This window comes from Stegastes partitus, unplaced genomic scaffold, assembly GCF_000690725.1.
Source record: "Stegastes partitus isolate 25-593 unplaced genomic scaffold, Stegastes_partitus-1.0.2 Scaffold1230, whole genome shotgun sequence".
Lineage (NCBI taxonomy): Eukaryota > Metazoa > Chordata > Actinopteri > Pomacentridae > Stegastes > Stegastes partitus.
In genome coordinates, this window is record NW_007578961.1 from 108,973 (window position 1) to 117,323 (window position 8,351).

An 8,351-nucleotide genomic window follows, 5' to 3' on the forward strand; every position below is an offset into this window, starting at 1 on the left:
CCTGCTAACATTGGTCAGGCGTGTTAGCGTAAGCAAGCTAAAGTTAGCCTTTGTGAACATTGTGTGGTTGGAAACAATCATGGAAACCTTTCAGGATGTGGATGTCTTGACAGCTGAACCTTGAATGCTGCATTCATGGACAATACGGAGAGAAATCCCCAGGAACACGCTCTGCACAAAGACTGATGAAAAACAATTCAAAAGAAGGAAACAATGGACGTAACCCGCAAACAACCCCAAACACCAACGCAGACACCACAGGCTATGACGACATGCGTTTTCCTCGGTGGTTTTCTCTAATTTCTTTGCCAGCCAGCCCCTAATGAGTTATCTTATGGGACTTGCTTTTCTTTTTTTTTTAGTCTTTGAAGCGATGGCTTGTGCCCACAGCGTTACAGTGTGAACACATGTATGCAACATGAGCAGCAGTGAAATAAAAGAAATCCCTCATAACAGATCCCACAAGTCGCCCCACAAAATGAAGACGCCACAAAAATACTCTGAAGGAACAGTTTCTTGTTGTGGCAGTGGGGCCTGACAAAGTTGAATGAGTGAAAAGCTGAATGGAGCCAGACGGGGGGAGGCATGCACGGCGTTCACGGTCACATGGCGGATCGCGTTTCCTTTGTCTCTGAACCCTCTGGCCTGCTTTGTGGAGAGAGGGGATCCGATTTCCCCTGTCTTTGATGTCTCCTCCTCCCACGCTTCCACGCCTTCTCTCTCTCCAGGCACCCACTCGCCCTCCCACCCAGACACTCACACACACACACACACACTCACACACTCACACACTCACACACTCACACGGTTTTGCCTTCTGCTTGCGGGAAACCCGACACAAGCCTGCATCTGCTGGTGGAGGCTGGACGTGAGCTTGAATAGCTCATCGAATGACTGCATGTGGAAAAAATTCAAGATGAGGCCAGAAACCTAAAAATTGAAAGACGCCTTCCAGAAATAAAATAAAAAAAACAAAACGTACTTTAAATTAAATGTGGCACTTTACTGCAGCAGCACAAGAATCCTGCCGATGATGTTTCTCTTCGACTCTGACTTATTGTTGCATTCACTTTGGCGTTGGACCTAAAAATATTTCGTCCTCGGCGCACCGAGGAATGTAAATAAACAACCTTGGATTCTGGAGCAGCTCCCTCCCAGCGCTGAGCTCAGGGTGATTTTTCTTTGTCTGAGAACTTGCATGCAGGCTGCCTTATCAGAGATAAAATAAGATCAGGGTACATGCAAGGAGAAACACTGACCTTAGAGTACAACTGATGAACATTAAGTGCATGTTTCTTCCATTAGTGGCGATGATTCCTCTGCTTAACCACTGATCAAACTCATCGGGTCTCTTGTGTGATTTCATGGAAAGTACCCTGAGTAAATGTGAAACTAAAGACTGTGGCAAACTGCTAATGTACTAAAAACAAATCTGATATTAGTTTGATCCGTTTATTCATTGTGCTCATTTTCAAATCCTGTCATAATAAAGAGCATAAACAATAACTTAAAGAATTAGAACCTCAATGACATCGTTTTTTTTCTAACAAGCCATTTAAAATCCTGTGTCTACATTCATTGTAATTGTCAAACAATCAAAGACACAGTAAAATACTGTTTTAACTTAGAAGGATCTATTTCAAAAGGTGGGTGGATGTTGAAGGGTGTTTAAACACCAGCACATTAAAAATCCAGCTTCCAAACAAAGAATCTTTGTCTTTGTACGTCGCCTCTTAACATGAGAGCAACACAACAACCAAAAGATATGCAGGAGTCATTAAAGATAAAGATAACTTTATTGATCCCACAGTGGGGAAAGTTCACTGTTCATTGCGAGGTGTGAATAAAATTAGAATTTTATTTTAACAGTGCTTCAACAAAAATGTGCAACAAAGGCTCACAAAAGAGACGGGAGGAAGAGGTGGTGCTAAATAATTAAAAATAAGAAAACAAACAAGGCCTGACTAACTCCTTATATATCACAAAACAAACCCATTCAAAAGACCGAACCAATTTCTCTACAAACAGAGCTTTGAAATAAATACACAGGTGGCACCAACCAATAACCCTGGAGCGTCCAACAAAATGTCCTTAATGTAGGGTACCCAACTTATCTAAAGTCCCAATCTCACCACCACAGAATCAAAGATGACAGCAAACAAAACACAAGTCTCACAGACAAAGCAACAAAGCAAACCCCTGATCTGACAACAGGCCTGGTTTTAAGCTGCAGCAACACCACCTCTGATTGGCCAGCTCGACAGGTGGAAGGCAGCTTTCCAGGTGGATCCCAATCAGGTCATTAGCACCTGGGAATGAAACACAAAGGAGGGGGAAGGAGAGGCAGAACACGTAACACCTTGCACAAGAGCTCAACAGCGGTACCTCGGTGGTGTGTGGGTTTGATCAATACTAGGGGTCTCGAACTCCAGTCCTCGAGGGCCGCAATCCTGCAAGTTTTAGATGTGTCCCTCTTCCAACACACCTGATTCAAATGATCAGCTCATCATCAAGCTCTGCAGAAGCCTGATAACGATCCTGATCATGTGAATCAGATGTGTTGGAAGAAGGAAACATCTAAAACTTGCAGGATTGCGGCCCTCGAGGACCGGAGTTCGAGACCCCTGATCAATACCCTTTAACCGCTGAGCCACCACCACCACCAAATATCAATCAAGATGCAAGTGGGTTATACCACTGTTTACGGATGGAACTTTAACTTCAAAAATCAAAGGCTCGTCTGGGATTTGAACCCAGAACCTCAACGAGCCTGCAGGTTCATCATCGTATGGCTGCTATCGTGCCATTTATCATGTCTTTATGTTATTATTTTGCATATTTTGTGTATGAAACACTAAACTTAAATCATTTTTAGATGTCCATAGATGCTGAGAAAGTTCAACTTTTGTTCAGAAAACAGTTATTGATGAAGTAATTCTGGCTTTCCTGTATACATGAGAAATAAAGACGAGCTTAGACAGTTTAATGAGCGGGTTAAACGGAGCAGTTTTACCAAATAAGTGGAAATAATCAAAGAAATGTGTTCTGAACTAACCTCTACTGACGGGAAAAACACATCATCACGTCATCTCCAAAGTGGCCTTCGAGGAGGCCTCAAAGTGAATCAAGTCCAACAAAAAGCTTTTCTGAAAACGTGCAGAATACCCCAAACCTTACATGTCTCTATTTTCTGTCAGTGGGGGTGTTAACAGCTCATTCAAACATCAACAGAGAGAAAAATGCTTGATCTCCTGTTGTCGAGGGATCTTTACTCACTCCAATTAGCCAATCAGAAGTTCACAGGGACAGAACGGGACAAAGAAAGAGAGGAAGCAACACTTGGGAAGAGAAATCTAAATGTTACATGCTAACGTATACGCGCACAATAAGACGCGCATGCTGCCAAGCTGTCATTGTGTATTCATAAGATGATTATGAAGTCTAGCCAGAGCAGCACCGCTACAGGCCACAAAACAAAATTTCAAACAAGCCATCAGTCGAGTCTCATGCTGCAATTTTGCAAAGCATAATATTTACATTCAGCATGTGACCTAAATTTCCATATGGCCCGTCTACGGGGGGATAATCCATCTTAACGATCGCCGGGCATCGCCGTCTAATTTATACCGCAAAACAACATGTGGTATGTAAAGCATCCCTTTGATTGCATTGTTGTGGGGGGCTTCTGCTGTCAGAGATGGCGGGGGCCCCCACGCTGCCGAGGTCCGCCAGCCAGACTGCCGGGGTCAGGGGGGGCCTCTTCCCGCACACAGCCACTCCGCTATTGAGGCAGCGTCCTTTCCTGCAGTCCGGGTGATGTCAAGGCCGAGGAATGTGGAAAACAGAGCACACTGGGGGGCCTTGTTCTCCACATCTGAATAGTCCTTGGGCAGGAATCCAAACCACACACGCAGCCTGAGACGGCCGAGGGGGGGCAGGGGAGGTGGAAGGCTGGTGGGGACGGAGGCCAGCACACGGAGAAAACATTACGGCAACGTGAGAGCAGGCTGAGGTAATGCAGACGCAGTTCAACGGCTGCTTTGAGCTGATACGGTCTGAAATATGCAGGAGAAGATCTATCAGGGTTCGACACGCAGGAGTGGAAAAGTACATTTAAATGAACGCAAATTCAGATTGTGCTTCTCAGAAGAGCGTTTCTCAGAAGTTCTCAGGCATTTGGCCAATTAATATAATTTACTAAAGTGAAGCAGAGTTTCTGGAGCTTACATGTAAGATAACTTGCAACCATGAATTGTGAAGATAGAAGTTCTTAGTCATTCATGATGATGCAAGCTGGCTAAATTGCTTCCAAACAGGAGAGTAGGATCACTTAAATCAAACACTGTCATAGAAATGGGGCCCATAGCACAGAGTTTAAAGAAGGAAATGTTTGTGCTTTGCCCTAACAAGACAGAACAAACTATGAGATGCTAACGTTTGTGCTAAAGACTGTAGTTAAAATAGCAAATTAAAGTTAGCAGCGAGCAACATCATTGTTTTGCAAATCGGGTTATAAAAGGAACACATATTGTAAGATTTTACGAGATCATTTGCAAAGCTGTCACATCAACACATAATCATCAAAAGCATTTAAATATTTCATGCATAAACATGAGCACCAGGTCTGTTAGTCAGTTTTTAGCATTAAATCAATAACTCTCTGTGTTAGGTAGACGTCTCTGATTCAGCATAAATTAGTTTTCCTAATATCTAACCGACTCTGCACTGTTTGGCCTAATAACTCCAAATACACAAGCTCCTACTTTTGTACGGAGCTCCCCAAGGCCCATAACTCGGCCCCATTCTTTTCTCCTTTCATACAGTCTCATTAAGAGACATTTTTCAAACTGCGTTTTTAAAACTTCACTGATACGCCGACGACATCCCGATTTACCCTTCTATCAAACTCCAGTAATTAATCCCTGGACGTCAAACACTGGATTGCTGGGAATTGTTTTCTACTTAAAGACCAGCTTAACACCAAGTGATAATTTTGTTTTTCCTGAGCTCCACTGGTTAAGCTTCTCTCCCTTGCAGTAGAGATGTTTGTTGTATAAGACACGATAAAAATACTGCTGGATGTGGTTGCAGTAGAGCACAATTCTGACCACACCAAAGTACATATTTATCCAACGCTCACCATAAGTCATGTGAGGGTGCTTACATAAGATAGTCAAGACAATATTTTATTAGGGAGAGGAACCCAATAAATCCGACGTGTCACTGCAAGAGCAGGAAGAACAAAAAGTACATTCAACAGGAAGAAATCTCAGGGAGCGCCGTCGTCTGCCTCACCCAGTCAGGGTGAGGAGAGTGAAAAATACTGGGTGTAACTGTAAAACTTTTGACCAGAGAGGGCAGTAAAGCAGCTTGGTTCAGTGAAAATACCACGACAGCATTACTCCAAGTGTCGCCATCTTTCTTATAATAAATTATGTATTGTTTTAAATGTTCCTTTGGAGTATTTGTGTGCACAGAATTTACTTCTATATCTACAAAGGCTATAATAAAATAAAGAGAATACAACACTGACACGATGGCTGCTTATAGAATCTCCATGTGTATGCATTCCAACCATATTCAAACAGGTATTACCTGCAAAAGAAATGGAAAATCCCACCGGCTCAGGTGGCAGGAGGATTGATATTAAATCTACAAAACCTCAAAATGAGGATACGGTAAATGAAGTAGACGGGACTTTTCGCAGCAAACACGGTTCACGCCAGATCAAATAAAGCAGAATGAAAGAGAAAGATAGGATAAAAGCGAAAGGAGGGGACTGTTGAAAGCACAACAAAGAGCCGTTTCGTTTTGAACCTCCTGGGAAAACTCTGATAACACGCTAGGCAGAAATGCGCTCTTGATCCGAGTTCAAATCATGCAAATATCAGAACACGCTGGTGGGTGGTGGTGGCGGTGGGGGGGGAACCCTGCAGGGTGGACCACAGCAGAAGACTTGTTGTGATTCTTGCAAACAACTTTGGGAAAACAGAGGAAGACGAGCACAGCGAAGGTATAAGACGCTAGATAAGGCGTGTAGACAGATTAAGGAATAGACATTACAGAACTCAACATGTACAAACAGGTTGAAAGCACATCTGGAAGACAAACACCAACAAAGAAAACCCAAACATTCAAATGACATACGGTAACTGGAGTGACTCAAGCCAAGGGAGAGTCTTTTTTTTCTTTTTTTTGGCGACACCTAGCAACCAGAGAAGGATGTTTCTGTTGTCAAAATGAACCGACGTGCCTCTGACTGATGTTTTCCTTTCTATCAATGTGCAGTACGACAGGCGTTTGAATGACACGCTGATGAGACACGATGTCCTCGCCCGGTACGACGCCCAGAACAACCGAGGAATTTCTCAGAAAAGTGTGTCACCAAACATCTGCTCAAATCTCTGGTTCGGGGCCAGATTATGGGACAGCTGCCACACCGACAGGGACCTCAGATGATTCTTGATATGTTGATTCAGTTAAGAAGATTGTTTTAACTTTAATTAAAGATCCAGTGAGAGCATTGAAAACACAAGACAATTAAATATTAGAGTTAAAAGCTGCATTTTATTTATCTGTTGTCAAACATAATCATGTGAATTTATACATATTTTGATGATTAATTAAAAATTTAAGACACGATTACAGTGAAAACCAGTCACTTGTTCCAGCTTTTCAGTGTGAACATGTGCTTCTCTTTTGTTGTCATTTTATTCACTTTCTCCACTTGTCAGATGCTACGTCATGTTTTACAAGAGTTCTTCAAACAACAGTTGGCACAGACCTGTTCATTTACAGGTACATTCATTTCTATGATATATATATTTAATGGCACACAGAAATAGCACACAAGAAACCTTTTTACCTTAAAACAGAAGAGCAAATCTGTCCTGAAGGACTGCAGCTGCATCTGCAGCATGTCTCTTTGTTGACATTTTGAGGATTTACGAGTCACAGATACACTGATACTAAACATATCAGTACTGTGTTCATTGGCAGCGTCTTGTTTTGCAGCAAAAAATAATCCAATCTTGTAGTTTAATATGTACTTTGATAAATATTTGTGTGTGTTTTAACGTCTTAAGACCCGAGCTCTTTTATGCATTTATTTGTTTCTATAAGATAAAATATAATATAAAATAAAATAAAAAATATATTTAAAAAATATTTAACATATTTTCTAAAAAATATTTAAAATATTTGAAAAGTATATATATAAAAAATTTAATATAAAAAATGAAAATAAAGGTAAAATATAATAAAATAATAATTAAAGCAATCCAAAAATTTTTTTAAAAATTACTACTGTGGTAATATAACCCAAAATATGATGTCCATGGACACCAGGTTATGTTTAGACAAAGATTATGATTTGTTCGTAGTCAGAAAACTACAGTTTAAAGCAGCACAAAACAGAAATATGAGAGTTAAAAACAAATACCTCACAATAGGATGTAATTCCCACACAGGAGTAAATGCACTTTGGTATCTTTGATCAGAAACAAATCAGAGCAGCAGAGAGCTGAGTCCAGTTTGGTTCTGCTCTATTATTGAACTGATGCTGTGGAAATCAACATTATATTGAAATTATTAAGCCTACAAACAACTGAACATGAAGGAAAGCTTGAGTTTGCCATCTTTAAAAGGGAGCAGGCGTAAAATAAAACGATTATTAATGATGTATGGAATCAAATTTCAATGTAAAACAGGACAGTTCTAAATAAAAGCCTGGTTGTGGTAAATACCCCAATAGCCCCATAGTTTGCAAAGATGCATGATATAAATAGCATCCCATGTGAACTAGAGTTTATGGCCACTACATGCGACCGCGCCGAGTTGTGTAAGAGCCTATAAGTCGACCTGTATACATAATGATGCCGTCTGACTGAAGCTGTTTCAGATGACGTTGCCTGGCAGCACTTCTTCACATCTTCACACCCTGTGTTGTTGCTGCGGTGTGTCATCAGTCGCACAGGCAAACGTCTGACCTCCTTCCATCTGATGTACCTCCCATGTTATTTCGAGGCCAAGTCACGTCAGATGGGATTACGTCCAAGCTCTTATGTAAGCCTCACACTAGTCCAGACATGTACTTTTCAACCAGTATTGCAGCCTATATGTGGAATCTGCCTCGCTACTGTAGTTCGGGGACAAGATGTTCCAGACCACTGATGCAGCGTTTATGTGGAATGTCAGGCAGGATGAAAACAAGCTGCAGTTCTGCACGTGTCCTCACAGGACTCACACTGAAGCCCAGAGACCTGGAACGGCCGAGCTGTGGTCACTAGGACCCTACTGACGTTGGTGAACCCTGGACTTTCCCTTTAGCGCCACCATAAGCTGCACATTGG

General features: G+C 41.7%; 3 long non-coding RNA genes across 3 annotated transcripts in view; 1 reads left to right on the forward strand and 2 right to left on the reverse strand.

Annotated features, from left to right (window-relative positions):
- LOC103369029 (uncharacterized) overlaps nt 1–5,675 on the reverse strand; it is an 8,625-nt gene extending 2,950 nt beyond the window's left edge. The window contains exon 1 of the long non-coding RNA XR_520810.1: nt 5,596–5,675. This is a non-coding gene — a long non-coding RNA (uncharacterized LOC103369029). The remainder of the gene's footprint in view (nt 1–5,595) is intronic.
- On the reverse strand, nt 1,839–3,837 carry LOC103369028 (uncharacterized). The gene is made up of 2 exons (XR_520809.1): nt 3,056–3,837; nt 1,839–2,309 (listed from the first exon to the last, which is right to left on the reverse strand). It is a non-coding gene; the product is annotated as an uncharacterized LOC103369028 (long non-coding RNA).
- A 242-nt stretch (nt 5,676–5,917) lies between the features above and the next one.
- On the forward strand, nt 5,918–6,672 carry LOC103369026 (uncharacterized). The gene is made up of 2 exons (XR_520808.1): nt 5,918–6,013; nt 6,289–6,672. It is a non-coding gene; the product is annotated as an uncharacterized LOC103369026 (long non-coding RNA).
- The last annotated feature ends 1,679 nt before the right edge of the window (nt 6,673–8,351 follow it).